Source organism: Mastomys coucha, unplaced genomic scaffold (assembly GCF_008632895.1).
Source record: "Mastomys coucha isolate ucsf_1 unplaced genomic scaffold, UCSF_Mcou_1 pScaffold22, whole genome shotgun sequence".
In the NCBI taxonomy this organism is placed as follows: domain Eukaryota; kingdom Metazoa; phylum Chordata; class Mammalia; order Rodentia; family Muridae; genus Mastomys; species Mastomys coucha.
The window spans coordinates 129814647-129842146 of NW_022196905.1; the positions used below are offsets into that span (position 1 = coordinate 129814647).

General features: G+C 49.0%; 1 protein-coding gene and 1 non-coding gene across 3 annotated transcripts in view; one reads left to right on the forward strand and one right to left on the reverse strand.

Moving 5' to 3' along the window:
- Positions 1-7952: 7952 nt before the first annotated feature.
- Srrm3 (serine/arginine repetitive matrix 3) overlaps positions 7953-27500 on the forward strand; it is a 68561-nt gene continuing 49013 nt past the window's right edge. For both annotated transcript variants that reach the window (XM_031338232.1, XM_031338233.1), the window contains exon 1: positions 7953-8123. The gene's annotated coding sequence lies outside the window, so the exon portion shown is untranslated. The remainder of the gene's footprint in view (positions 8124-27500) is intronic.
- LOC116071614 lies at positions 18713-18818 on the reverse strand. Its single transcript, XR_004111022.1, has one exon. It is a non-coding gene; the product is annotated as a U6 spliceosomal RNA (small nuclear RNA).

Sequence of the window (27500 nt, forward strand, 5' to 3'; positions counted from 1 at the left end):
CAGGCTGGCCTCAAAATCAGAAATCCACCTGCCTCTGCCTCCCAAGTGCTGGGATTAAAGGCGTGCGCCGCCACCGCCGGCTTTAGCTTTCTTTTTTAACAAAGGTTTTTGGTTTTGTTTTTAATTTACTTGCATGAGTCTCTCTGTGTGCCCAGAAGAGGGCGTGAGATCCTGGAGTTACAGGCCGTTAGTTGTCAGTCATCTGGCTTGGGTTCTGATCCTTGGAAGTGCTCTTACTGGCTGAGCCATCTCTCCAGCCCCAGTTGGGCTTCTTTTAACTCTCATCACAACTGTCCAAGGTAGGTACAATTCCCAGCTCCACTCTCCAGGCAAGGACTCCATGCCTGGGAGGCAGTCCAGAGTCAAGTGGCAGGTGAGGGGAGCTGAAATTTGAGCCTAAGGCTCTCTGACTGTGGGGTGTTCTCTACTTCGACAAGGTGCCCTGTAGCTTTTGGAAGTTCAAGGTCATGTGCTAGACATTTTGGGAATTTCTCAGTTGTTTCCCAGTCACCAGGTCACCCCTTAAACTGAGTGAGCCTTGAACACTAAACTTTCAAATTTTGGGGGTTGCTAGTTCAACCAAGTTCTCATGTCTTGTGGTGTGTGGTATGTAGTGTGTGTGTGGTGTGTACTGTGTATGGTGTAGTGTGGTATAGTGTGTGTGTGTGTGATGTAGAGTGTGGTGTATGTGAGCTATGTAGTGTGTGGTGTGTATGTGCTCTGTAATAAATAGTCTGTGTGATGTAGTGTGTGTGTGTTGTGTAGTGTGTATGGTATGTCTGTGTGCACTATAATATATAGTGTATATAGTGTAGTGTGTGTGTTGTATAATGTGTGTGATGATGTATGAGTGTACTATATAGTGTATAGTGTTGTATGGTGTAGTGTATAGTGTGTGGTGTGTAGTATGAGTGATTGTGGTGTGTATATAGTACAGTGTGTAGTATGTGTGTGTGGTGTCTTGTGTGTGTGATGTTTTGTGTGTGTAGTGTGTAGTATATGTATGGGTGTGTAGTGTGTGTGTGTAGTGTAGTGAGTGTGTGTGTGTGTATAGTATGTGAGTGTGTGAGTGTGTGTGTGTGCATGTGTGTAGTGTGTGTGTGTAGTGTGTGTATGTGTGTGTGTTTCACTGTGCCCCTTGCTGGGACTCAGGGTCTTAGTAACCCTTGATAGGTGACCGAAAGGGGCTGGCCCCAGATCAGGGCCTGAATGGGGAGAACCAGCTACTCCTGCAGTCACACTCCTATCTAGCGGCTCTTGGGACTGGGGACCAAATGTTGCATCTCTACCCCATGTTTACGGTTATGTATGCCCGTCTTGTGTGTGTATGTCTGCCTGGCTGTGTGTCAGCATAGCTGTCTGAGTTGGGCAGTGGGCTATCAAATCACACGGGGCTTCTGCCCATCTTGGAGTCATTTCTGCTCTTCCCTGCTCTAGAGACCCTTGAGGGTGAGGGTGGTTTGCCTTGGTCCCCAAAGCCAGCAGGCACAGTCCTGTTTCAGAACCAACAGTCTCTTTCTCTCCAACTCCTCCCCACTTCCCTGGGGAGCCCATAGCCGGCTACCCTGGTCCCCATTGAGTTTCAACAGATCTTCTTCAGATTACCCTGTGCCCTGACCTCGGGCCCCATCACACCGACCAGCCTCTCCCCTCTCAACCGGCAGCCCTGCTACAAACCCACCTGCTACCTAAAAATAGCTGCTTTCCTCCGGCTTCCTCCCTCCCCGGTTCCTGCTGGTTTTAATATGCTCCCAGCCGGGCCGGGAGCTGAGCTGTGCACCAGGCAGCCCCACGATAGTAATTAGGTTAACTCAACCCCAGCTCCAGCCAGAGGGAGGCTGCCTGGCTAGGGCCAGGTAGGGGGGATTGCCAGTGTTCTTTTCACAGACTTGGGGGTGGAGGGAGAATCTCTGTGTGTGCTGAGTGATACTTGTATGTGTAATCTATGTGTATCTGTGTGTGTGTGTGTGTGTGTGTGTGTGTGTGTGTGTGATATGTGATGTGTGTGTGTATGGTATGAAGTATGCATGTGATGTCTATGTGTATATATGTGCAGATTTCTAGCACTATAACAAAATACTAAGGTAATTAATTAACTTACAAAGAAAAAAGGCTCAGTTGGTAGCGCTTGCTTAGAATTCACAAAGGCCTCACTTATATCCGCAGCAGAGGGTAAAACCAGGCGTGGTGGTCCACAGCTACAACTCCTGTACTGGGGAAGTGGACACAGGAACACCAGGGTCTCTCCATACCATGACTGTTGCCATGTAAGAAACTCACTCTAGAAGTGGTGTCGTGCAATGTCTTTGTCAGGCTTTTCCACCCTGCTGTCCCCAGTGTTGAGGGAGGCCTCTGAGGAGTATCACTCACCCTGAGAAAGAAACATGAGGGTTGTCAGCATCAAAATGGGTGGGGGCTGAGGGGGCAGCTCTGCTGGGAAAGTATTTGCCACACGCACGCACGCACAAGCTTGGTGACCTGAGCTCAGATCTCCAGAAACTGACACTCACCTAACCTAGCACTGAGAAGTGGAGACGGGATGATCCCTGTGTGAGCTCCAAGTTCAGCATCAGATCTTGCCTTGTGAACAAAGTAGAAGAGAGATGGCACAACTCTCCTGGAGGACCAGAGTTTGGTTCCTGGGACACACACTGGACAGCACACAATTGCCTGTGAGTATAGCAGCCATCTATACTTACACATATGTATATGTGTGTGTATATACATGTGTGTATACATGTGTGTGTGTGGGGAGAGAGAGAGAGAGAGAGAGAGAGAGAGGATCTCTAGCCCAGGTTGCCCCTCTAATTCATGGCGCTCTTCCAGTCTCCTCTCCCAAGTGTTGGGCTTACAGGTGTGAATGGCCACACTCCGAATTCCTGTGGAGATTTAATAACATTACTTCCTCTCTCTGAGCTTCTACATCAGTAGCATGTAAGCACATCCCTGCAAGGATGAACAAATTATACAGTGTTGACTAGAAACTTAAGAGGAGGAGCTGGGCTGGCAAGCTGGCTCATGGGAGTTGGGAGTGCAGGAAGTGGAGACACGGATGTTGCCACTGAGCCTGACAACTTGACAAGCTGGAGGGAGAGAACTCAATTCCACAGGTTGTCCTCTGGTTTCCATGCGCGAACACACAATAAGTAAATAAGTAAATCTAATAAAAGAAAACAATAAAAAGACACTGTCTTTAAGATATCCCTCACGTATCAGCAGTCTGCTGTGAAGATGAGCACTGCGCATGCGTGTGGGTGCCCAACGCATGTAGAACTGGGCTATCACGTATGAAGGGGGCTACAAGGATGTGGTACGGTGCTGAGCCTTGAGTTTTTGGGCCCGAGGAGATAGTCTAAACATATTCACGGACATGATACAGGAAAGCAGAATTGGGAGGCTGGGAGTGTTTATGCCAGCAGCCTGGGTTTAGCATGTGTGTGAGATCCACGAATGTGCTGTGTAGGGAGGACACGTGTCCGATGCTTGTGAGTCTGTCACGTGCATGGTAGAGTCGGGTACGGGAGTGTGCAGTGAGCTCAGGTGACTAAAATCTGTTCTGCCAGCAGACAGATGCTGCAGATGAAACTGGGTCACATATTCCCAGGCAGCCCCAGCTGCTAGTCCCACTACCCCTCCCCTGCCTGCTCTGTCCCCAAAGAAACACATGGACCCAGGTGTGCACTCCAGATCTTAAGGGAAATGTCACTGTGTATTCCCTGGAGGGGGTGTCCCCACGCTAGGCGCCTGTATGTGTACACAGAAGATGCATGGTGTGGGGCGGAAGGAGATCCGGTGTAAGCCATCATTTATAAGGACTTGTCAAGGATTGGTAGAAGTGGCCCCAGGCTACAGCAATGAATAAAGTGGCTGGTTAACCTCTATTCACCCCTCTTTGCCCCACACTGCCCTCTCGCTTCTAACTTGCTCTATTCTCTCTCTCTCTCTCTCTCTCTCTCTCTCTCTCTCTCTCTCTCTCTCTCTCTCTGCCTCTCTCCCTTTCTCTCTCTGTCTCTGTGTCTCTGTCTCTCTGTGTCTCTGTCTCTCTCCCTTTCTCTCTCTGTCTCCCTCTCTCTCCCTTTCTCTCTGTCTCTGTCTCTCTCTGTTTCTCTGTCTCTGTCTTTCTCTGTCTCTCTGTCTCTGTCTCTGTCTCTGTCTCTGTCTATCTCTCTCTCTCCTTGATGTATAGGCACACTTGGGTGCAGTGCTCAAAGAGGCCAGAAGAGGGCATCAGATCCGCTGGAGCTGTGGGCCACCCAGCATGTGTGCTGGGAGCCAGAGCAGTAAAAGCTTTGAACAGCTGAACCACCTGCAACTGATCCTACTCTTTTCTACTTCATCTTGTGTGTGTGTGTGTGGTATGTGTGTGTGTGGGGGGGGGTGCATGTTTGCATCTGGATGTGCATGTGGAGGCCAGAGATAGGTAACGGTTACCTCTCTCCACTTTAGCTTCTGAGGCATGGCTGTTCATTGAACCCAGCCAGAGCTCATTTGGCAGACAGGGAGTCCTCAGGAGCCTCTTGTCCCCCCCCCCCGCCCCCAAGCACTGCACTGCCACACCTAGCTCTATCCATGGGCGCTGGGGATCTGAACTCAGGTGCTTGAGCTTGTGCAGCAAGCCACCTCCCCTCCCCGACCCTTTATTTCACTTTACTCTTAATTTGAGGTGGGGGGGTGTTAGGGTACAGACATTGCACCCGTGTGGCACTTGGGAATCTGTGGAAGTGAGTTTTCTCTTCTGCCTGTAGACCCTGGAGATCAAGTTTGGGTTGGCAGGCTTGGTTGCCAGTGCCTTTGTTCTCTGAACCATCTCCCGGGCTCCACTATTGAATCCTATTTTATTTTATCTTACTCAGGACCTTGTTACAGACCAGTCTTCCTCAGAAGTCACCCTGTAGCTCAAGATGGCCTTGAACTCACAATCCTGCCTCTGTTTCTCAGCCTCCTGGGACATATTTTGAAAATTTTAAAACAAAAAGATTGACTAATTAGTTTTATATATATATATATATATATATATATATATATATATATACACATATACACATATACAAATACTCATATATACATATATACACATATATACATTGTGCGTGTGTGTGAATGGTGTGTATGAAGATGTCAGAGGACAACTTGTGGGGTCAGTTTTTTCTTCTACATGAGTCTTTAGGATTGAAGGACCTTTACCTTTGGGGCTTTCTCTCTAAACCCTTAGATTCCACAACCTTCTAGAACGTCATTAGCTGGGGAACAAACAAGCTTTCAAAGTCTAAGGCTATACGAGAGGGGCATTTCAGATCCCCATAACACAGAGAAAGAGACTGCCAGGGAAGGGATCCATGTGGAGATGGAGAGATAGCCAGGGCTTCAGGGCTTCCCCACCCTTGGTAGGATAGGGTCTCTGAGGGAGCTGGGGAAGATTGTCCGCAGTTCCCCTAAAGCAGTGCACCCCCCCTCCCTGTGCCCACCAAAGCCAAGGCAGCCATTGCTGCAGAGACAGACAAAGAAAGGAAGGTGATGGGTACTCAGCCAGGGCATCATTCCCAGTCTTAAGTTCCAAAAAAAAAGACTCGAAGCCAGAGCTGCTCAGGGACTGAGATTCCGTGGCGAGTTTCATAAAGCCAACTTTGTTTAAAGGGATGATCTCTGCACTGAGATGGGAGAAGGATACCTCATCCCTACACCTCCCTGGCCTTCCTCCTGTCCTCTTCACACACACACACACCTCCCCCAGCTATGGCTCCTCAAACCAGGAAAGACTGCAGGCCCTCTGAAGGCACTCCCCTAGCACTGACTTGCCTGTGGACCCCTCGCCCTCTGCCTTAGAAAGTCCAGACAGACAGAAGGACAGACTCTCCCTGGAAGGAAGGAGCAGTCCAGCTGGTGCTTGGCCAGCCCAAAACCCCAGCTGATGAAATATTAATTCAGCAGGAAGGTGGAAGACTGGCTGAGGACTCACGCTTGGGGCTCTGGGATGGCAGAGCTGGCAGTAGCAGCTGTAGCCTGCTGTCTCACCCACTCCTGACCCTTGTTCTGTAAGGATCTTATACACACGACACACACGTGCACACGCACACACACACACACACACACACACACAACATAGGCAAGGAAACCTGTAGGAAGGAGGAGTGGTGGGGAGGAGGGTGTACACAGACTCTAGTAAGACAGGCAGCCACAGATGGCCACATATACTCACAGGCCTGTGTGCCAAACTCACAAGAAATACACGCAGATGCACAGATCTCTCCCTCTCTCTCTCTTTCTTTCTCTCTCTTTCTCTCTCTCTCTCTCTCACTTGTGTGTGTGTGTGTGTGTGTGTGTGTGTGTGTAGTGCCTACATGTATGTATGTGCACCATGTACCTGGGGAGGTTAAAAGAGGGTGATGAGCCAGGCAGTGGTGCACACCTTTAATCCCAGCACTTGGGAGGCAGAAGCAGGCGAATTTCTGAGTTCGAGGCCAGCCTGATCTACAGAGTGAGTTCCAGGACAGTCAGGGCTACACAGAGAAACCCTGTCTCGAAAAAAAAAAAAAAAAGAGGGTGATGAGAGAGCCAGGGTTGGCAATGCACGCCTTAAATCCCAGCACTTGAGAGGCAGAGGCAGGCAGATCTTTGGGGTTCAAGGCCAGCCCACATAGTGAGTTCCAGGCCAGTCAGGGCTACACAGTGAGACCCCATTTCAAAAAAAAAATTTTTTTTTAAAAAAGAAAGAAAGAAAGGAAGAAAAGAAAGAAGAAAAGAAGGAAGGACGGAAAATACAGAGAAGTCAGCAAATCCTCTGAAACTGGAGTTACAGATGGTTCTGAACTGCCTTGTAGATGCTGTAAATAGAACTTGGCCCACTGCTAGGGGAACCGGTGCTCTTTACTGGAGCCATCGCTCCAAACCTCCAAAAAGTTTCTTAAATTCTACACTCTGACTTTCCTCACCCCAGCCCTGCCCCTTCTAGATGGTTCTGGCATATCTAGCACTCCCCTTGGAGAGAGCTATGGGGAGGCACTTGCATGGGACTGAAACAAGAGCAGTCAATACTCCTGGATTACACTAGGGCATAATCTCTGGGACCCCTTCATGGCTGTTGCTAAACTTCTTCCACTCCAAATGCACAGGAAGGCGGCTATTTTAGGACAGTTGCTGGTGCAGACACGAAGCTCAAGGCTACACACAAAGTAATTAAATAGTGACTTGAACTCGGGATCCCATGACGTCCAGTCTAGAAATACCAAACACCCAGCTGTCTCATTCACCGGCTCCTTTATCCAGCCAGGCCCGGTGACTCTGGAGCCTGAGGCAGAAGCAGGAAGATTGCTGTGAGTTTGAAGCCACCCAGGGACATGTAGCAACATCCTGTCTCAGAGGACCACAGCTGTGGATGAAACTCCCTTGGTAGAGTGCTTGCCTACCACTCACTAAGCACTCAGCACTGCATAAAACAAGGATAGTTCTTGGTTCATGCCCCAAATCCCGGTTCTCTGGCGGTGGACGATTCAAGGTCATCCTTAGTTACATAGTGAATTTGATGCTCCAGCCAGGAGTACATAAGACCCTACCAAAAAAAGAAGAAATGGAGAGAAGTGGGCAGGATTTAAGAAAACAAAAAACGAAAACAAAAAACGTTTCTCTCCCCAGTGGGTTCTAATTTTACACTCCTACCCAGCCTGCCTGGTCCAGCCACAGGACAAAATGTCAAGGTCATCTTTGGAGGTTTCCCCTAGCTCTCTAGATACAACGAGGCTTCAGGGAAAGTGCTAGTAAGGCCTCTAGATACCGAGGACCATGCCCAATTCCGAATTAATGACTGCCTTTGCTCTTAGCACTGGGAAAGATACAGCCTGCCTGCCCCCTGCTGGTCCCGTATCCGCAGCATCAGGTTCTCCAGGCCTGAAGAGGGCGCTGTGAGCCGCGGTCTCCGGGATGCTCTAGCCACCAGGCGGGCCAGGAGGCTACCTCTATGGTGGTGCGCTGTCCAGCATTTCAGCAATCGGCAGCGGCGCTTGCGGGAAGACGGGGGCGCGGGGCCGTGGGGAGGCCACAGAGCAGCCTTGCTGAGCAGACGACCCGGGACAAACGGCACTTTGAAGCCCGGCTTCAGCATCCAGAAGACTGCAGAGGTCAGCGGGGAGGTAAGAGACTCTGATGGGGTGGGGGTGTTTCCAAGAGGGGCTGGGCTGGGCTGGACCTCAGGCCTCCCCAGCTGGGGGCCCAGATGTGCAGAGGATCGGTGTTGAGGGGTTGATTGCTGGAGTTATCTGTCAGTGGGGTCAAGAGAGGTAGAATTAAATAGAGAATGCTTGTCTTTTCACCTAGAGTGATGGAGAAAGTGTGAATTCAAGGGTCAAGGGGAATACTGTCCTGGATATAAATTGACCATGGTCCAGCCCATGAGCATGCTAAGCAGGCCATCATCCAGTCGCCCTTCCCCCCATCTTAGAAGAAGCACCTGCTCCCCAGGGAAAGGATACCCAGATTCAGGGACACTGAAGACACCCATCACTTGCAGAGGTGGAGAGAGCAGCTATCCCCGAACCTGGATGCTGGGCCTCTGTCCAGCAGGGAGTGCCTGCATAAGGGACAATCTGGCCTCTTCCCAGCTACCCAATTCCCCAGGGGAGGTAGGAGCTGGCAGTGAGAATTGGGTCTCTCACAAGCTGGCATTTATTCTCACACTGGGAAGAGGGTGGAGGGTGTAGACGTGAAAATAGCCACTGGGAGTTTGGAAGGACATTCTGCAAGAATTTTTAAGGCCCAGGGTAGGTCTAGCCTTGTGGTAGATTTCTGATAAAGCACTGTGAAGAAAGACGCAGCCTCTGGCTTGCCAGCTTCTCCCACTTTCTTTCAAGGGCTTCTCCTGGACATTGAGGCCTCCTGCTGTTCTTGTTTCTGACAGCTGGTTCCCAAAGGGCAGATCAGGGAGATCCAGAAAAAGGCCACTCAGGTCAGATGTGGCACTCCAGTGTCTGTGCTCTATCCCAGCCATAACTTCTCAGTCCCCTGACACCTCTCCACTCACCTGCTCCTGGCATGATCACACCTTGCCTGGCCTTGTATCCTGTATCCAGAGCAAAGGGCAGTTACATTGATGGGCAGCAAGGGTTCCTGAACCCAGAGGGTCATCTTAAGGTCACGACCTGGGCTGTCATCAAATTCTTCACCCCAAATCAGAAATAGAACTATGTTGACTAGGAAATTACTCCCACAGAATACTAGTTTTGGGATTCCTAAACTTTATCTCCTATCACACACTCCTGTGTGGGGTGGAGGAGGAATTCTGGAAGGATGACTAAAAGAGAGAGGATCGGGTTTTCAGAGGTGAGTGGTGGGTGGTTTGAGAGGCACAGCCTCTGAAGTCAGGAAACAGGGAATCAGATGTAGGTTATTCGACTTCAGGTAAGCCATGTAACCTTTCTGAACATGCGTCCCACTGTGAAAACAGGTGGAATGTTAACAATCTCTTTTGTTGTTGAGGGTGACTCCGGGCACTTGCTGAGAGAGTGGGCAGAATCTTTTGTGGTTGAACTACTGGGATAATCTATATAATGAGTGGGAAGCTATTTAAACCCTTAGGCCAGTGAGGTGGATCAGTGTGTAACAGCACTCGCCACCAAGCCCCACAGTCTAAGTTTGGCCCCTGGATCCCATTTTATGGGAGAAGAAAACCAAATCCCACATGTTGTCCTCTGACCTCCATGTGTGCACTGTTACTCACATCTGTCCCAAAACAAATAAATAAATGTGAACGAGCCGGGTGATGGTGGCACACGCCTTTTATCCCAGTACTTGGGACGCAGAGGCAGGTGGATCTCTGAGTTAAAGACCAGCCTGGTCTAAAGACTGAGTTCCAGGACAGCCAGGGATACACAGAGAAACTCTTTATTATATATATTTATATATTAAACTATTATACTCTGTGTGTGTGTGTGTGTGTGTGTGTGTGTGTGTGTGTGTAATACTATTATAGTAAAGACACTAGATGAATGTTAGGAAATAGATTACAAGTAACATTCCCTACAAAAATACCTAGAAGTGTTTGAAGTATGTCTTTTGATTCCCAAAGGACATCTCCTTTGAGAACCAAGCTAGCTGAGGATATCACACCAGGCACCATGATTGGCTTATGGCTGCAATGGACCCAGCTGGTCCTCACCCATGCTTCCCAAGGAAGATCTCATTGGTCCTTTTTCAGTGCTGAGAAAGGAGGATAGACTGACTTCCCCAAGGTCACAAAGCCACTTAGGTCTCTTCCTTGGAGCAGAAATACATTGTGGATGACCTGTCCTGACATCTTGCTGTCTAGGTCAGGGATAAGGGTGGGGATCTTGACTTGTGATGTCAGCTTACAGGTGTGGAGTTTGAGGCATACACAGTGAGGTGGGGAGGTGACTGGCCCAAGGTCACTAGGACATTTGATGGTAGAATGTGATCTGAACCGGCACCTGGGCACCCCTACTGCAACCTACCCGTCATCATGATCCCGCCTCCAGGAGAAGTCCCACTCAGTCACTATCATACCTTCAACCCCTCCTCCTCTTCCAAACAGGCTCTTGCTTACCTCAGAAAGCTGCTGGCTGCCCCGTTCCCTTCTGAGTGGTTAGCTCTCACCCCCTCACACACCCATGGTCACAGCAGCTGTCAGCCCTGTTGAAGTCAGACTCCTTTTCGACCTACATCTCCTCCTCTGCCCACGTATTCCAACACCACCGCTTCTCCGCTCTTAGGATGCTCACGAGAGAGGAGATGGCAGGTTTGATTTCTTTTTTGTTGTTGTTGTTGTTTTCTTGCAATGCCAGGGGTGAAACTCAGGCCTTACACATGCTAAGAAAGCACTTTCCCATTGAACTACATTTCCCAGCCTCAGCCATTCCCACAACCATGACCTTTCACACACACACACAAACACACACACACACACACACACACACACACACACGTCAGCTGGGGGTAGGGTGGGAAGTAGGGTGACATATGCCTCTAATCCCAGCACTCAGGAGGCAGAGGCAGGTGGACCTCTGAGTTCGAGGTCATCCAGGTCTACAGAGTGAGCTCCAGGACAGCCAGGGCTACACAGAGAAACCTTGTCTTGAAAATAACACTGTCTTCCCTTTGCAGAGGATCCAAACAAAACTTAGAAGTGTGATATGGTTTTGCCAAGGCCTTGGTGTAACCTAAGCCCACTGTCTCTGGGGCCCAGAGTGGATTCTAGAACACTCTGCTGCCCTTAGCTCTCCCTCCATGCTGCCCTTGGCAACCTTCTTCCAGAGCACTGTGGACTAGCAGAAGTTAGGGATAACATGAAGGAGGAAAAAAAAAAAAAAACCCGGCAGGGCTGGAGATGTGAGTCCAAGGGCGTTTCTGAGCCCAGCTCCAATCCTGACTTCTTGTATGACCTTCAACAAGTCCCCAGTGTTCCTGTGTATAATAGAGCCTCACAAGATGACCACTCAAAGTTCCCATCAACATCAGTATTTCTAAGAGCTCTGTACTCTATAAATCTGTATGTCAAGCCAGACCTGATAGTGAAGGTCTGGGATCCCAACTGCTTGGGAGGCTGACAGAGGTGTCAAGGTGAGCCTGAGCAATGAAATGAGTTCAACACCATCTTGGACAGCTTAGCAAGAGCCTGTGTCAAAATAAAAAGACAACTGGGTATACAGTTCAGTGGTAGATGATTTTCTTACTAAATGAACCAGGGTTCAATCCCTTCTAACACACACACACACACACACACACACACACACACACACACACACAATCTGAAAATCTGGAGGTTGGGGAAATGGTTCAGTCAGTAGAGTGTTATCCAAACACAAGGACCTGAATTCAGATCCCCAGCACCCACATAAAAAGCTAGGTGTTGTGGTATACATCCACAATCCAACCATTAGGAGGGCAGAAACAGGTGGATAGCTGGAGCTCACTGGTCAGACAGTCTAACTAATCAGCAATCTCCAGGGTTAGTGAGAGAACCTGCTCCAAAAACAGGTGGAGAGTAATGGAGAAAGAAAGACACATGACATCAACTTGTGGCCTTCATGTGCATATAAACACTCATGCATTTACACACACACACACACACACACCATGACAGGAAGTCTGTGATTCTATCAGCAGAAGTGGAAATCACTTCCAGTGTTTCAAGGTTTGATTTATTGGTTGCTGCAGCTGAGATTTCAAAATCCAGTCATCCCTCCCAATAACAGATTCAGCTCCCAAAAGAGAAAATAACACCAGGATCCAAGATACCACAGTGAGCCAAGATGAGACACAACTCCAGCCTAGATTTGGAGTGACCTCTAAGATACCAAAAATGCCCTCTGATACCAACCAGAATTGTTCATCAGAGCCAGGAAGCCCCCCCCCCCACCTCCCGCACCAGGGGAATTGGGGAGAAAGGAATTTTGCAGCTGAATTCTACTGGGGGAAGGCTGGGCCTGAACAGGAGTGTCTTCCTAGGGCAGCTAATGCAAGTAAGGGAGCCAGGAGGAAAGAGAGACCTGCTTGGTTCTGAAACCTGGGCCCAGAGAAAGGTCAGGAAGCTGGGGTGAGTTTAATGAAGAGAAAGGGGGTCAGTGATAGGGACTTGCTGAGGAGCAAGAGGCTCATTCATGGAGGTGACCCTGAAGGACAGATGTAACCTGTAAATGAGGAGAGTTAAATGTGTGAGGGAGTTTGGCCCTAACATGGAGAGGAAGGGGTCAGGGCCTGGGGCAGTGGTTCTCGCTCGACGTTTCTATTGCTTCGACCCCTTAATACACTTCCTTGTATTGTGGTGACCCCAACCATAAAAAGTATTTTTTCATTGCTACTTCATAACTATATTGTTGTCACTGTCATGAATCGTAATGTGAATGTCTGATATGCAGATGGTCTTAGGTGACCCCTGCGAAAGGGTCATTCGACACGCCAAAAGGGTTGTGCCTCACAGGTTGAGGAGCCACTGGGCTGGGAAGATGGCTCAGTGGTAAAAATGCTAAGCAAGGCGGTGCTCGCTTGTAATCCCAGCACTAGGGAGGCAGAGACAGACAGATCTCTGGGATTCTTTGCCCAGCCTAGACCAACTGGAAGCCCCAGGTTAAAAAGGAGAGAACCTGCCTCAGGAAATGAGGTGGAGAGGGCTGGCTAGATAGTTTAGTGGACCAAGGTAAGTACCACCAAATCACCTGAGTTTGATGCCTGAGATTCACACAGTGGAAGGAGAGAACCAAGTCTCACAAGTTGTTCTCTGACTGCCATAAATGTACTATGTCTGTCTGTCTGTCTGTCTGTCTGTCTCTCTCTCTCTCTCTTGCTCTCTCTCTCTCTCTCTCTCTCTCTCTCTCTCTCACACACACACACACACACACACACACACACACAGGTGAGGAGGTTAGAGAGGAAGTAGGAGGACTGTGGCCCTTTGATAGGGAGAAATTCATTGCCAGCACTCACAACGGCAGTCTGTCCAGCCTTGTTCATCATGTGGTGACCTCTGTGTTTCTTGTTCCTCCCCTGTCTTCTTGGTCATGGGCATCGGAAGATGACAGTTTCACCTTCATCCCTGCTCTCTCAGCCTTGTCTCATCCAAAATGGGGTTCTCGTGGGGCTTTGGACAAGTGATCAAGGTCTGGGCCGACCCACTGGACTTGTAGAAAGGCTCTTCAAGGGCTATGTGGACCTTGGCTCCAGAGCAGCCCACCAACCCCCTAGAGATCCCACCATTTTAAAAGCTGCCAGCCTGCAGCACTCTTTCCTCAGCAGGCAGCCTCCTCAGCCTCTGCCAGCTCCCCCTGGCCTCCTGCCCACTGCAGAGGTTGCTGTGCCAGCTGAAGCTGGCAGACAGAGCCTGAATCCCTCAGCATCTTGCTGGGGCCTCTGAAGGCTATAAGAAGCTCCCTGATCCTGGAATGCAGACAGCTTCTTCATTTGGGGTGGGGGTGGGGGGGTCCCTTCTTACCCACTATTTCCCAGAATTACCCAGGACAGAGACAGGCAGGCAGAACCAAATTGTATTGAATTCTTTCTTAAGCAGGGTCTCAATATGTGTCACAGGCTAGCCTAGGCTGAACTTAAATTTTGGGCTATTCTCTGATAGGTATATAACACCACACCTAGCATGTGTTGAATCTATTATTAATATTAATATTAATATTATATGTAAGTGCACTGTAGCTGTCTTCAGACACCCCAGAAGAGGGTATCAGATCTCATTACAGATGGTTGTGAGCCACCAGTAGCTGTTGGGATTTGAACTCAGGACATTCAGAAGAGCAGTCAGTGCTCTTAACCACTGAGCCGTCACTCCAGCCCATGTTGAATCTTTTGATTTTACAAATGACCTGTTTTCAATCTGGCAAAGATGCACACGGGTAATCCCAGGGAACGTAACTCAGTGAGAACACTTGCCTAGCATGCTAAAGGCCCTGGGTTCCATCGTCAATGCCTCCTCCTTAGAAAGAAAAAAAGCAGGGGAGGGGGGATAGGAAGGAGCCAAGTGTGGTGGAGCCTCCCTTAATCCCAGCACTTGGGAGGCAGAGGCAGGTGGATCTCTGAGTTTGAGACCAGCCTGGTCACAGAGCAAGTTCCAGGACAGCCAGGGCTTACATAGTAAGAACCTGACTCCTAGACACATAAACTCATAATTAAATAAGAACGTGGTTACACGTGCTGGCTCATGCTTGTAATCCCAGCCCTTGGAAGGCTGAGCCAGAAGGATTGCTGGGAGTTTGAGACTAGTCTGGGCTGCATCATGAGTTTCTGGACAATCTAAGCTATATAAGACCATGTCAGAAAGAGAGAGACAGACACACACAAAGGGAGGGGTAGAGGGCCTGGGAGAGAGAGGGACCAGTGAGATGGCTCCCTGTGTAAGGGCAAAGTAGAGAGAGAGAACTGGTTCCTAAAAGAAGTACTGTGGCATTCACATATACACTGTGGTAGGCATATGTGCACACCCATGTGCATACCCATGCACACAGGGACACATGTAGCGATAATGAAATTAATTTACTTTTCTTTTTGAGACAGGATTTCTTTGTGTAGCCCTGGCTGTCTTGGAACTCACTCTGTAGACCAGGCTGGCCTCGAACTCAAGAAATCCCCTGCTTCTGTCTCCCAAGTGCTAGGATTAAAGGTGTGTGCTGCTACCACCACCTGGAAATTTTAAATTTTTTTACAAGGTCAGATGTACAGCATAATGGTAATGCAACTGCCTAGAACCTCCAGTGAGGAGCTGGGGGCGTGGCTCAGTGGTAGAGCAACTGCCTAGAATCCCCCAGTGAGGGGCTGGGGGCGTGGCTCAGTGGTAGAGCAACTGCCTAGAATCCCCCAGTGAGGGGCTGGGGGCGTGGCTCAGTGGTAGAGCACCTGCCAGTTTTAGACTGGGGGCATGCATGGCTCAATGGTTGAGTATCTGCTAGCATATAGAAAGTCCTGGGTTCCATTCATTCCTCACACACACACACACACACACACACACACACACACACACACACACACAGAGAGAGAGAGAGAGAGAGAGAGAGAGAGAGAGAGAGATTCATATCATCAAAGACAAGTACTAAGACTGTGGTACCCCCTTTCAGGCTTCTTCCTACACACTCGTAGGTACATGAAATTAAATCACTTGAAAATGGGCTATGGGGAGAAGTCTGCATCCATTTTTTTTTTTCTCCAGCTTGAGCATCCTAAGATGTCTTCAGGGACTGATCATAAGCTTACTATTTCCCCCTATGCTAGAGCCTGAGCCCCTGTGAGGCTGTGAAAAGACTGGCTGTGGGTGATGCTGCTCTCCCAGTAAGCTAATGAGAGCAGAGAAGGAAGCCTCACCATGACCCACACGTCTGTGGGCTCTGTGCTTTCCTTGAAAGGGATGACTATGGGGCAGATGAGCCTGAGAGTGAGGTGGCTTTGTCAGTCAGCCCCCTGTGCCAGAGGCTGCAGAAGGGAGTGGCCAAAGCTGCTGGCAGAGAGAGTCTGAGTAGGTCACACATCCCCAGGGGAGATCATGGATCCTGCAGGACTTCAGTGGAAAGAGCTCCGCCAAGCTAGAATCAGGTGATAGTCATCGCCTAGGCTCTGCTTTCAGTTGGGCTCACCCTCCAGCCTGTGTGGATCTGCCTCCTGGCACACAGGAGAAGTGATAGAAGAAGAGTTTGATAGAATTCCACAAGAATAAAATCCCGGCTGGGTGGTGGTGCATGCCTTTTATCCCAGGAACTCAGGAGGCAGAGGCAGGAGGATCTCTCGGAGTTCGAGGCCATCCTGGTCTAGTCTACAGAGCTAGTTCCAGGACAACTAGGGCTACATAGAGAGATCTTGTCTCAACAACAATAATAATAATATTATAAAATAAAATCCAGTATGTATCTGAGACAGTAGTCACCACCTAGAGCAATATAATTCATACACAATGGGTGTCTCTCTGTTCCTGGGCACTGTGTGAGCCATGAGGACACAGGGCTCAATGTGACCCTGACCTTCACCTTGAAGATCCCCCACAGCAGTTGTGGGAACTGACAGTTACAACCCTCTGAGGTTCAGCTTGATGGAGGCTATCTACAGAGATGTGGGCCACAGGAGGAGGCTCATGGGAAAGCTGGTACTCCCTGTGGGCCCTGGAGATTGATAGAGAAGATGCAGAGTAGTGGTGCCCAGGATAGCCAGGGCAATGACATGGAGAGGTGGTGGAGAGTCCTTTGTGAGCCAGGGCCAGTGGAGGAGGCAGGAGGATCTAGAGCAGTGGTTCTCACCCTGGAGGTCACAACTACTTTTGGGGAACCAACAGGAAAGATCCTTTCACAGGGGTCAACTAGGACAATTGGAAAACACAGATATTTATATGATTCTTAACAGTAGCAAAATGACAGATACGGAGTAGCAACAAAAATGATTTTATGGTTGGGGGTCAACACACCATGAGGAATTGTATTTTTTTTTTTTTTTTTTTTTTTTTTTTTTTTTTTTTTTTTTTTTTTTTTGGTTTTTTGAGACAGGGTTTCTCTCTGTAGCCTCGGCTGTCCTGGTACTCACTCTGTAGACCAGGCTGGCCTCGAACTCGGAAATCCGCCTGCCTCTGCCTCCCAAGTGCTAGGATTAAAGGCGTGCGCCACCACCGCCCGGCTGAGGAATTGTATTAAAGGAAGGCTGAGAACCACTGACATAGAGTATCAGGATATCTTTGGGGTACATAATCCGGAATAGAGAGCAGGAGGAAGGGGTGGAGGGAGAGAGGAAAAAAGGAATATACCAGACACTAAAGGGCTGTGGCTAAGAAGGAACTAGTGTCCATTGAAGGAGAAGCCACTGTTCTCCAAGGCACAGCTGAAGAGAGACAGGTCCTGAGTCCCCAGGAGACTTGACAGGGATGGGAATGCATGTGCCCAGACTAGAATCTTCTCAAGAGAAAGGGAGACCAGTGAGTGGGTGGAGAGAAAGCCAGGGGTAGAGCCTCCAGCCCATCCCTACCCCTTAGCACCTAACAAAGACTCCTGGTTAGCAGAGTGGGCCTCAGGACTGGTAGAGTAACTGAGCCACCCCAGAAAGGCAGTGGAAGTAACCTCAAAGAGATGAAGCTGGGACACTCAGTTGTCCCTGCTGATGGTCAGTCCTGTCCCCTCCCATCACCTAGTCCTATTCACACTCAGTAACCTCTGCAGAATGCCTCACTTTGTTCTTTATGAGTGGGAGTGGGTGCACACGTGTGTGTGTGTGTGTGTGTGTGTTCTCATGCTTACAAGTGTGCATGCCATGTATGCGTGTGAATGAGTGTGTGTATTTGTGTGTTTACACACGGATGTTAGTGCACATACGAAGGCAGAGGAAATGGCAGGCATTGTCTTACTTATCTGGCTATTTACTTATTAATAGACAGGGTCTCTCGCTGGCTTGCAGCTTACCACGTAGGCGAGGTTGGCTGGGTAGGAAGCTCCAGGGATCTGCTTGTTTCTACTTCCCAGCACTGGAATTATAAGCACCCTTTCTTTGGGAGAAAAAAAAAATCAAGGGGTCTGGGGTTTGAACTCATCCTCCAGCTTGCCTGGCAAGCCCTTTGCTCACTGAGCCATCCCCTCCATTCCTGTTGTCTGGTTTTGCTTTGTTTTTATTTCTTTGTTTGTTTGGGTTTTGGTTTTGTTGTTGTTTAGATTTTTATTTTCATTTATCGTGTTCAGGTACACATACCCCAGGGGACATCAGAGGGCAAGGACTCAGGTTACCAAGTTTGGCAGTAAGTCCTATACCCGGTGAGCTGTTTACCAACTCTGAATTTTTCTTTTTTAAAATGGTTTAGTTTGTTACTTTGAATACAAGGTCTCTTGTATCCTACACTGCTCTTGAATTTGATACACAGCCAAGGCTGGCCTTCAGCTCCTGATCGCCCTACCTCTGCCTTCCCAAGTGTTAGGATTACAGGTGCGTGCAAACATACTTTGCTCTCCACTGCCTTTCGAGTTCTTCCTTGCTCCATCCCTTTGTCTGGAGTATCTGACAGCAGATATCCTCATTCCTACCTGCATCCACCACTCACCGCGCCTTTGCTTGATGCCTCTCTTTCTTTCTTTCTTTTAAGATTTATTTATTATTACAAATAAGCTGTCTTCAGACAGCACCAGAAGAGGATGTTACATTACGGATGGTTGTGAGCCACCATGCGGTTGCTGGGATTTGAACTCCAGACCTTCGGAAGACCAGTCAGTTGAGCAATAACCATTGAGCCATCTCTCTAGCCCGATATATTTTTTTTTTAATGGAACGCTTCTAGAATTTGCATGTCATCCTTGTGCAGGGGCCATGCTAATCTTTTCTGTATTGTTCCAATTTTAGTATATGTGCTACTGAAGCAACACTGCCTTTCTTTTTCTTTTATTTTAATTATGTTTAAAAATTTATTTATGTACTAGTGTTCTGTGTGTATATTTGGTTCATGCCAGAAGAGGACATCAGATCCCATTATAAGTGGTTTTGAGCCACCATGTGTTGCTGGGAATTGAACTTAGGGTGTCTGGAAGAACATCCAGTGCTTTTAACCCAAGAGCCATTTCCCTAGCCCAGCTTGGTGCCTTTCTTGATTCAGAAGTTTCAAAACTGTTGTCATCCTCAGCCCTATGTTGGATATTGGATAAAGGAAGATTCAGAACCATGTTGGCTCTCCTCAGCAGAAAACTTGCCTAGAATCCCCCAGTGAGAGTCTGGGCATAAATCGGGGAAGGACGCTTGCTTACCTAGCCTGCTCTGCAGCAGAGGCTCGGGCACCAGCACTGCATATACAAAGTATCCTTTCTGCCTAGAGTTGTTAATGTTTCTGCAGGCCACGTACTCAGATGAGAGTGTCTGGGAATGGGCCAGGGCTCTGGTGCAAGATTGGGCTGCCTGGCTGGGGGACGTTAGAGCCAGCATCCCAGATGGGCCTCACAGAATCCACACAGGTCTGCCAGAATGAAGGGCACTCCTGAAGGAGGACGAGAACTGAAGAAAAACCAGGGCCAAGGAACTTGGGGACTCAGCAGGAGATACAGGCAGCTTGTGGGGACTTTTGCCAGGTGAGAGTGTGAAGCTCCATCTTTCTCAGGAAGGCAGCACAGCACATCAAGGATGCTCCCAGCGGGACCCACTAGACAGAACTGTTTGAAGACAGGCAAGAGTGATTCAGACAGATGGAGACTGGGAAGGCAACGAGGTGTTTTCAGGACATGGGTCACGTGACCAGGGGCCAACCCGGGACAGCCAAATTCAGCACAGTGAGATCCCATGATGCAGCATACCTACCTCTGTGTTTCGAGAAGAATCTGTGATAAGAAAATTCCCAGGACCCAATCCGAATGGAGGGTTCAGAATCTGAGTGTGAGGCATGAGGGTCGAATATTAAGGCACCCAGCTGCCAGAACACACTAGCGTTGGGAAGCAGACAGATCGGAAGTAGAGCTCAGCGGTGGAGCCTTGCCCAGTATAGCAAAGCTCTGGTTTTCCAGAAAAGTAAGAGAAAATAAAAACGTAAAAGAATGATTCCGACACTTAGGCAAGTGAGGTAGCAGGATGGAGGAGGGTTCAAGACCAACCTGGACCTTGTACCTAAATTAAAATGAAAAAGTCGGGACTGTGACTCAGCAGTGAGCACCTGTCTAGCGTGCACCAGGGGTTTCATCCCCAGCATTGGAAAAAACAAGTTCTTTTTTGCATGGAGTTGAAGACCAGTGACTCGTTCTTACATATGTGGTCCTTTCTGCCTAAAATTCCTCTCCTCCTCTTCTTCCTCCTCCTCCTTCTCCTCCTTTTCGTCCTCCTTCTCTTCCTCTTCTCCCTCCTCCTCCTCCTCCTCCTCCTTCTCTTCCTCCTGCTTTTCCTCTTCCTCCTCCTTGTCTTCATCATCGTTGTCCTCCTCTCCCTCCTCCTGCTCTCCCTCCTCCTGCTCTCCCTCCTCCTCTCCCTTCATAGCCATACTCTGCTCAGACAGCTTCTGTGAGGTACATCAAGTCAACCTGTCTCCTGTGTGTCCTCGACCTCCCTCTTGCTCAGCCCCTGCCAGACACACTCTACTCTCTCTCTCCTCTTGCCTCCCTGTTCAGCATTTCCCAGGTTCCAGGCTCTGCGGCTTGACTTCACCCATCTTTCTCATCCTCACAGCATCCTATGGAGTGGGTTGGAAGCTGAGGCACGGACCTCAGCTCAGAAGTGATACAACCACAGTGGGCAGGGTTGTCCTGTGCCCAGGTTCTCTGGCTTGTTGTCATTTAATGGCAGGGGCCTGCCCTGTGTTGTCAAAGGTCCCCTTGCTGCAGAGGTTGATGTAGGGATGCTCATCCCCTCGTCTTCAGAGTGGCCTGATGGTTGGTTGCTCCCATCTAGGACTGTTGTGCTGCTTAAGGGTCCTTTGGTCTTGGTGAAGGTGACAAACTGTGAGGCACATGGTCTGGGAAGGAAAAGGCAGCAGATACAGAGGAGCTCTGGAACCTTGGAGCAGCCTCTCAGATGGACACAGTTTCCCTTCTGCCCTGGCCTCTCTCCTACAGAGGTCTCCTTTGCTAGGGATTGATCCCAGGACCCTGTGCATGCAAAGCAGGGGATACAGCTCCAGGAACATGCCTGGATGCTCACTAAGGGATTCTAAGCAAAAGCTCTGTCACTGAGCTATATCACACACCCCCGCCTTATTTTTGCTTTTATTTGGAAACAGTCTCACTAAGTTGCCCCGATAAGCCTGAAGTAATTGGTCCTCTGGGGATGACAGACCTGTGCTAAGAAATCCATCTCATATCTCCCTTTCCACCCTGGCCAGGGTCTACTAGGCAGAGCTCATGGCAGGAGTGGATTCTGTACTGATGGCAAAACAAGAAAAACACAGGGATGCATGGGAAGGCAGGAGTACCCATCTCTCTTCTCTCTTAGTGCAACACTAAGAGACTCACCCCTTCCCTCCCAGAGAACAGAGAGCCTCCTTCATAGCCCCACTTGTCATCCCTTGAGGGATCCATGAGTTATTGTCAATGATGTTGCTAATTCACTGATTAATTAACAATTTAGGATGATCAGATTAATTGATATTAATTGGTAACTATTTGTCAAGGACCCTGGAAAGCCATGCCTCTCAGAATTGAAGTGTGTGCGTCAGGTACTGGGCAGAGGTCTCAGAAGGGCACCATACTGTAGGGCTAAGGCTGAGTAAGTGGCAGGCAGGTCCAGGACCAAGGGCTTCCAGGAACCGCCCTGGTCAGAGCCTTTCTGTCTACCATGCTGAGCTGTAAAGTGCTTCAGTTCCTCTTCTTCCCCCTCCGGTGCGTTACAAGAAGTGTTAGGGGCTGTCGAGATGGCTCAGTGGTTAAAAGCACTTGTCACCAAGCCGGAGTTCAAGCCCCTGGGAACCTACATAGTAGAAGGGCAGTATTAAGTCCTTCGAGTTGTCCCTTGACATCCATATGTCTGCTGTGGCAGCTTGCTTTCTTGAATCCTAACTCAAAACATGGGGCCTTTCTTCCTCTCATCCACCCCCAGCCTCAGCCCCAGCCCCAGCCCAGCAGCTGTTGAGTGGTGAGCCGGCCTGCCCTGTTGTGGTTTTGATTTTTGCTCAAAACTATATTAAAATTGTCCTCCAGCTTCAAACAAAACAAAACAAAACAAAAAGACCTGACAACTGGACATAGTGGTTAGGAGGCTGAGGCAGGAGAATCACAAGATTGATATGCTCCTGGGCTGCAGAGTTGGAGGCTAGCCTGGGCTGCAGGAAGAGGCAGTGTCTCAAAGAAAGAAACGATTTGAAAGGAAGGTGGGTTGGGGAAACGGATCTGTTGTAAAGTGCTTGCCGCACATGCGGTGAACCTGATTTTGATGTCCAAAGCTGGGCATCGCAGTGCACAATTGTAAACCCGGCACTGGAGGGATGGAAACAGGAGGATCCCTGGGGGGGGTCACTGGCCAGCCAACCTCACTTAACTGATGAGCTGTAGGTCTCAAAAACCAGGATGGATGGCTCCTGAGGAATGATCTCTGGCCTCCACTGGCAAACCTTCACCTGAACATACACACCCCAAAGGGGAAAAAAAGGGACCAACAGAAAGAGCTATCTCTCCTTCCTCCACCTACAGGGAGGTCCTCCTGAAAAGAGACCTAATTCTAAATATGCTATAATATAAATAGGATGTCACATAACAACTGCTAGGGTGTGGCACATAAGCCAACTTTTGTAAACCCAGAAAAGTGAAAAAAAATCGCTGGGTGGCAGTGGCCCATGCCTTTAATCCCAATATTCAAGAGGCAGAGGCAGGCCAATCCCTTGAATTTGAGGCTAGCTTGTCTACAGAGCGAGTACCAGGGCAGTCAGGGCGACCAGAGAAACCCTGTCTCAAAAAAACAAAAGATAAAAACCCAGGACAGATCATCAGGACTGGCTGATGAAACACGTAAAATAGTAAAGCCGATATGACAGGGACTGGCTTACATTATTTCATCAATTTCATCCCCGCAAGCCTGAAGTACATTTCAATGCCTGTTGAAAAAACATGACTTACTGTTTTAGATTACAGCACTTGAAACAACAACAGCAAAAATTACTATGAAATGCATCCTACGTTTTAAGAAAGAAAGAAAAAAAAGCCAACCCACTCAAAAATGTGAGTGTGAATTTGTCTTTAGAGACATTCTCCCTAAATCAAATGGCTCCCACATCAGATCCAAGTTCAAAGCAGAAACTGGGACTCAGGAGCCCATGGTCTTACTTCCGTGAGTTTTCTTTGGGTTTTGCCTTATTGACAATCCAGGCTTGGCACTCCTCCCTCCATGTCACAAGTGCTAGGAATACAGATGTGTGTGTTAGCCCCTGCTTGAGCCTTGAGATTCCCTCTGACCCCTTAGTGTTACTGTTTCCCTCCCCTCTTCTGGACCTTCCTGGTGAGTCTCTGGTCTTTCTAAGAGACAACGCTCCTCTTTGGTGCAGTGGATGTGTGGATTTTTAGTATACCAGAGATGCAAGTAAATGTGTGGTAAGATAAAGGGATCCATTTGATGAGAGGGCAGAGTTCCCAATACAGGAGTGCTTCCCCAGCAGGGAAAGAGACGCCAAGCTTGACAACAGAGATTTTAATGTGGAAAGGAAAAACAAGAGAGTGAACGTGGTATCTCTTTCTGTTTCTCACTCCTTTTACTGCCCAATCTTGCAGCCCCCGGGGGAGGAAGGACCAGGAGAGACTGGAGGCTGTTGCCTAGCAACGACAGGCACATCTGGATCGATGGGAAAGGCTGGCGGGGTGATACTCCAGCCCCCAGCCCGACTCTCTTTGACTCTCTCTTTGATCTCTGCTGGCCCAGCAGGAACCTGAGGGGGATGCCCAGGGCGGACTGCCTGATTAGAGTCAAGTCAATAGAGGGAATTTTCCATAATGAGGTTGTGTGGGCAGAGGAGGCATCTGCCCCAGACCCCGCCAACACTCTTCCCAGTGGGAGAGAGCAGCTGTCTGGCCAGTATTTACCACTCCTACCATAGCTTCCAGTTGATGAATTACCTGCCAACTTTTATTTATTTGTTCAGTGTTTTATATGTATGTGCGTGTTATCTTCATATATACGTGTATGGTATGTACAGAGGTTGTGTGTGTGTGTGTGTGCATGCATGTGTGCATGTGTGTATGTGTGTGTTATCTTCATATATATGTGTACAGTATGTACAGGTTGTGTGATATGTGCAGGGGTGTGTGTGCATGCGTGTGCGCATTTGTGCACTAGCTTATCCGGCTTATAGGGCCTTAAGTTTTGTACCTCAAGTGGCATCCACTTTATTTTTAAAGACAGTGTCTCACTGACCCTGCCTAGCTGGCCAGGAAGAACCGGGGATTACAAAAGCACACTACCTTGCCCAGCATTTTGTTTGTTTTGTTTTGTGTTGTGTTGTTTTGTTTCTCAAGACAGGGTTTCTCTGTGTAGCCCTGGCAGTCCTGGAACTCACTCTGTAGACCAGGCTGGCCTCAAACTCAGAGATCCCCCTGCCTCTGCCTCCCAAGTGCTGGGATGAAAGGTATGTACCACCACTGCCCAGCAGCCACGTCCAGGTTTTCTTAAAGATTTTTTAAAATTTTACTTGTGTGTATGTATGGGTGTGTGTTTACTTGTGTGTGGATGCCTTTGGAGGCCAGAAGACACTAGATACTTGGAGGCACTGTTACTCTGGTACTGGAGTTACAGGAACAGGTGGTGGGATCAGAACTCAGGCCCTCAGGAAGAACAGGAAATGCTGTTAACTTCTGAGCCACTGGTCCAGCTCCATACCTTACTTCCCCCTGGCCCCCAACAGAGTTTCTCTCTGTAGCCTTGGCTGTCCTGTAACTCACTCTGTAGACCAGGCTGGCCTTGAACTCACAGAGATCCACCTAACTCTGCCTCCCAAGTGCTGGGATTAAAGGTGTGTGCCATCACTGCCTGGCTCCAACTTGACTTTTAAAAAACATACTGAAGTACTCAAGTACTGCTTGCCATGAACTTTGCCAACTAAACCATCTCTCCAGCCTTTATTTTCCTTTATTTTATTTTTAAGATAGACTCTCATTTCTCCATGCTGGCCTTATAGCTGAGGATGACTTTTTGTTGGTAAAAATTATTTTACATGTATTTATTATGTTGTGCATATGTACATATATATGAACATGTGCACAAACACACATGTGTACATGCCACAGCACAGCCTACTCGTGGAGGTCAGAGGAGGAGAGTTATTTCTCTCCTTTGTACCATGTGTGGGTTTTGGGGACCGGCAAATGCCTTTGCCTGATAGGTCTTCTTGACTGCCCACTGAGGATGACCTTGAACTTCCGATCCCCCTGCCTGCACCTCCCAAGTGCTGGGATTATAAGTGTGCACCATCACTCTGAACTTAGGCGGTGTTGGAGGCTGAACCCAGGGTTTTGTGCTTGCTAGGCAAGCACCACACCACCCAAGTCACACCCTAAGCCCTCGGCTCCGGTTTCAATAGATGTCTACTGATTTGCTTTGTATGGTGTTGGAGAGCCAGTAATGCCTGTTCTGGTCTGTCCCAGAGTCTGTGAGCCTAGAGTGTGGGGTGCCTGCCATCCTTGGTTGATGTTGCTAGTCTGAACTCCTGGATTGTGGCATCTGTCCCATACAGAGTTCTGCCTAGCCAGCTCTGGACCTCAGGAATCTACACAGATGTCATCTGGGCTATATGGCCCAGACTGCGGTGCCTCCTTAACAAAAACAGGACAGAGTTCCCCTTTGGCTCCAGGAACCTGCCATTTAGGCTTTGATCTGAGAATTCAAGTTAGAAGTACTAGGATGGGGGAGGCACTTGGCTAGAAGACGGGCCATTCCTATCTCATTCAGAAACTGGGCTGACATCAGGGCCTGGGAAAAGATGACCGACCGTGTAGTTTATGCAAATGTCAAAGGGATACAGAATGGATGTTGGGAGCAAGGACAGCTTCCACCAAAGTCCTGGAAGATGACAAGATGACAGTGGTGAGACAGAGGAAGTGAGCCCCCACCACTGCAAACACAGGCAAGCTGTGTGTTACAATTGTTTGTTTGTTTATTGGGTGTATACCATGACACAAACATTTATCGGTCAGAAGACAATGTGTGGGGGTCAGTTCTCTCCCTCTACTATGTAAGTCGGGATCTGAACTCAGGTCTTCAGGCTTGGTGGCAAGCAGCTTTACCAACTGCGCCATTTGCCTGCCCCAGGTTGAATTTTTGCCGCCGTTGTTTATTTTGACATAAGGTCTCACGCAGCACAGGCAGGTCTTGATCTTACTATGTAGCCAAAGGTGACATTGAACTATTGATCCTCCTCCCTCCACCGCCTAGTGCTGATCTGGTCACAGATGGCTGACCAGTGTGACAGACACTAAGGGCAGGAAGATAGATGAACTCAACTACTCTCTGAGAGACCACTGGCAGGCTGGGGGGTTGGAGCATGTTCTGTAATCCTAGCACACAAGAGACTCAGATAGAAGAATCACAAGACAAGTCTAGGATGGGAAATTAGGTGTGGTAGCACACACATCTAGTCTCTCTATTTGAGAGGCAGAGGCTGGTGGGGCTCTGCGAGGTCTGAGGCCTGCCTGGTCTACATAGTGAGTGCTAGGGCAGCCAGGGCTACCTTGTGAGACACTATCTCAAAACTATGGCTGGGGATATGGCTCAGCTGGTCGAGGACACAAAGCCCTGGGTTTGATCTTGGGTACTGAAGACACTAGGCATGCTTGATGAGCGCTTGTAATGCCAGCACTCAAGAACTAAAGTCAGAAGAATCTAGAGTTTAAAATCGTCCTGGCTACAGAGGAGTTCAAGGCCAGCTTGGGCTACATGAGACAATAAACAAAGAAACAATAAACAAACAAACAAACAAACCTGTCACTCAGTCAGAGACAGAACATAGCAGAACAAGAACAGAAAATAAGGTGACCCCAGAGGCACATCCCCCAGGAGGACAGTCCTGGAGGTTAGGACGCCCCTGAAGGTGGCATTTGTCCATTCTGGCAGAATTAATAGAGGAGTATTAATTCTAGACTCAGGTATTCTAGACTCAAGGAACGGTAAAGGCCAGTATGTTCTGAATAGAGCAGAGTACAGCAGGGAAGATGGAAGCTAGCCTGAGGCTAGACAGGTTGCCCAAACCCACAGGCTACCAAAACAGCCTATGCTTTCCTCCGGGGCTGCGCATGTTCGCCTTCTCTGCCTGCCTGCTTTGGGTCAGCATCTCACCCCTGTTCAACAGCATAGACTGAGGCTGCAGAGAAGGGTTCAAGCCAAGCCCTGGCCGGGTCCTGGTGGTTGGACAGAGAGCTCTGGACTGAACAGGAGAGGGCAGGAGAAGAGACCATGAAGCATATTGCCAAGGCACAGCACTGAGGCACCAGCCCTTGCACAAGCCAGGCTGCCTCTCTCCCCCACCAGACTCCCACCTTGGCTCCAGCCCAGGTCGTCCTATTGCAGGATGCTTCCGCCAAGATTTTTCCTCTGGCTCCAGCCGGAGCCCCAGGAAGCTCCAGCCACTGAATAATTGAAAGGAAGCTGTTTGGTCTCTTTCCCTC